General features: G+C 41.3%; 1 long non-coding RNA gene across 2 annotated transcripts in view; it reads left to right on the top strand.

Annotated features, from left to right (window-relative positions):
• Positions 1-3317, top strand: part of LOC107833740 (uncharacterized) — a 15235-nt gene extending 11918 nt beyond the window's left edge. For both annotated transcript variants that reach the window (XR_001659506.1, XR_001659505.1), the window contains one exon: positions 2103-3317. This is a non-coding gene — a long non-coding RNA (uncharacterized LOC107833740). The remainder of the gene's footprint in view (positions 1-2102) is intronic.
• The last annotated feature ends 270 nt before the right edge of the window (positions 3318-3587 follow it).

Raw genomic sequence — 3587 nt, 5'->3', positions numbered from 1 at the left:
CACACACACACACACACACACACACACACACGCACACACACACACGCATACATGCATACACACACACACACACATATATATATCCATACATTTTGCTGCACGTTACTCTCTCCTCCTCTGCTTTTTGTCATTTTCTGGTTTTCTTGTTTACATCACTCTGAGCATCCGTCTGCTGTCTCAGCTTCTCCAGTCTCGAGTTTTGTCTTTAATGTATCATCACTCGTCTTCCTCTCCTCTCCAGTTCACTGGTTTTTTGTAGGTTTTTTTTTTCTTTTTTTGGTCTAGATGTCTCCTATACACAGTCTTGCTTTTAATTTATTCCTACTTCGCTTGGTTTGTTGATAGACTCTGAGAGTTTTGGTTCAGCCTGTTTGCTTTTTGTATTTGCCAACATTCAGAGCTTTGGTCTCTCAAAATGTACTTTTTAATCCAAGTGACTGCAATAGAAGTGGCTTTTCTTTTATTGAAGTAAAACTTTGTCGACTAAAAATGATTCAGCTTTCTACCTACCTTTTTTGTTGTTGTTTTTCCACTCTCTGACTTTAGATCAGATTAACATTTCCTGTTTTAGGTCAGTTAAGGTGACCAAAATGATTTATATCTGCTAAACTCCAAAAACATGAGTTTACCCAAACTTTAGTGGCTCGGAGAATTACTTACTGCAAGTTGCTCAAACCCTCTAGAGTCCCTCTTGAAAACACAAATTACAACACATCTGTTCTAACCATTTGATATTTAATTAAAGGGTCATTGAAAGAACCAGATATACATCAAATGAAGTGGCTTAATATGCATGTATTTGAGTTGCTCTCACAAAAATACTGATCTCCCATAGAAAGTTTATGGGTGGGAGTTGAAAATATGTTTTTCAGAAACCTGGCTCAGTCACTCCAGTTCTGTCTGGAGGAATGTATGCACACTCCAAATGAGCATTTTGTCTTCAAAACTGATTTCGGAAGTGGGGGGGAGAGAAATTGTGTGTCAGGATTTTAGCCATCCAGATCCTGATGATCAGAGCGTCTCCGATACAGCAGTTCTCGTGGGTTGTTCCTGGTCTGCGGCGGTCAGTATCGATCAAGATGATTAGTCCAAGAAAGGAGCAGCGAGAGATTCACATGCAGCGCTGCTACATAAGGGGAGTAAAAGCTGGAAGGTGTGGCGTGATCCAACAGATGGACCACTGCTGCTCAAAATGGTAACAGTGGTGCTCTTTGGGCAGAGGCAGGGTGACGTATGAGGAAATATTCTCCTGGAAACACTGGGGCTTATCATCAACTTTGACATTTACCACCTACCTCTGCATTATTGCAGGCCATATGCACGATAATGCATTTTTTCTTTTTCTTTTTCTTTTCCTTTCTACTGATTTCCATGGTTTCATTCAGCAAGAAACAGATTATTCCTCATAAAAGTGAAAATGGTCCAGGTTTGGTTTGGGGAGCAAAACAAAGAAAGTTTGAGGTGTTAGCTTGGCCTCCAAATTCCTCAGATCTGAATCCAATCGAGCTTCTGTGGGATGTGCTGGATAAACATGGAGGCCATTCCTCACAAATGACTGGACTTACAGGATGTGCTGCTGCCGTCTCGGTGCCAGATACCAGAGCACACCTCCGGGGTTCTGGTGAAGTCCTGGCCTCTACGGGTCGAAGCGGTTTTGACTGCAAAAGGAAAACTAACGGATGATAATGCATGTTCTTGAAGTTGAAGATATGCTACTAAGCTGAACATTTGGCATGCTGATTTTAAAATGTTTTTATTACTTGCTTTTTGCTTTTTTTTGCTTCTTTTAATTACAACAGTCAGCACACATTTTCTTTCTTTTTTTTTGCTGAGTGTTTTGTGCCTTTAGCTTACTGACCGTCTGTGGTTTACTGTTAGTCAGTTATCTAATCTTCAGAATCTCAATGTCCAGATGGTCCATAAAGTATTTACAGATCTCCCTTTTAACAATGGAAATAGTGCAGTTCTATAAATATATATATATTTTTTTACTCCTTGAAGCTGTAACTGAGCCAGAATCCCTCCAGTCATCTTTCTGCATTTAACCTTTTTCTCTCCTTAACACCACGAACCGATTCATGTTGCATCTCTGTCGCTTCCAGGAGGGAACCCAGCATTCCTCCTCCTTTTACGTCCTCATCCCCTCTTCCAGGCCCGGTGACAGACCACAGAGCACAGCGGCAGGAAGTGGAGCAGAGAAACGACGGAGCGCAGCGTGTGACTGGTATTAAACGCGTACAGCACACGCGCTTCTGCAGCAATACAACAAAACCATCAGGAAGCTCCGTTTGTTTTATAACCTGTCGTCCCCTGAGAGGCTTTTCCGCATTACTCACCCCTGATTATTCCACACATGTCTCAGACCTACAAGGCTGCCATGGTAAAAGTCTGCTCATATTTTTAGCATTTGATTTCACCTCTTCCTGTCTGCATCAATCAAAGCCCAGTGTGCCGTCGGAGCGCTGTTGTGCCTTCACATTTTGATGAGCAGCATGAAAGTGACTGGGAAAGGAGAGCGTCTCCCATGGAAATGAACAAACGGTCCACAGTCGGACTCTTAACTTTCATAAAAGAGACTTTTACGTTAAACCCTTTCCGTAAAACCTGTTTGCAGTTCTTGAATGTCCTGTCAACCATTATTTCCGTGAGATCTGAGACTGTGAGGATGCAGTTTGTGCTTTTAGCTCGTAGATGAAATGCACAGTGCAGTGAATTTTATTTGACCGACACAAAGCAGTGCTTCGTTGTAAAGGGTAAAGAAAAATTACACGTGATGTTTGAATTTTTTACAAATAAAATATGTACATCCTCCAAGACTTTACAGAACCATATTTCCATCCTATTGTGTGTTGAGACTGATGTGTTTCCCTTCATGTAAAGCTTTGTGCATGGAGGCCAGAAAGTCCTATTTTGATCTCTTTCAACCAGAGCTCCTTTTTTCACACATTTTCTGTGCAAGTAAGCAGAAGTTCCTATGGTTGTCATTCAATAAATCTACCTGCCACTCATTAATAAAAGCCATATTTAGAGAGCGTGCATCAGTCTGCTTGATATTCTTGCTATGTGTTGAGAGACGATCCCGCTGTGGTTCTCTCCGTCTCCTTCAATGTCATCGTTGGCCTCTTCACTGCTTGTCCGATTATTGTGCTCCAGCTTCAGTTTAGATTTTCACAAAGTCTTACACTTCTAATTAAGTAGAAAAGTTGATTTGGTTCTGAATTTTGTGCCACTTTAGTTTCATTTCAATAGGGCCCTTCGTTTTAATCAGCATCTGTTGGGGCCTTTTTTTTCTCACATTGTTGTGTTTTTGTGTTGATTGTGTCCACTTAATGTTTTTTTTGTTTGTTTGTTTTTTTTAGCTTTTTCACACCTGCATCCACTGATCACTCACCTGCTCCTAATTCAAGCAACCTGTCCCCCTGAAGGTATTTAACACCTTGGTTCCCAATCAGCCGTTATCAGATCCACCTCTGGTCCCAGTTTGTTTCCTTTGTGTTCCCTGTACCGCTTGGCATGTCTATTTTTATTTCAGAGCTTGCACTTGTCTCTGGAAGCATTTTGGACCTCATTACAAGCTTATTTTACCT

This window comes from Poecilia formosa, unplaced genomic scaffold (genome assembly GCF_000485575.1).
Source record: "Poecilia formosa unplaced genomic scaffold, Poecilia_formosa-5.1.2 Scaffold440, whole genome shotgun sequence".
Lineage (NCBI taxonomy): Eukaryota > Metazoa > Chordata > Actinopteri > Cyprinodontiformes > Poeciliidae > Poecilia > Poecilia formosa.
Note: the sequence above shows the minus strand (reverse complement) of the source record. Positions and strands in the feature narration are given on the sequence as shown.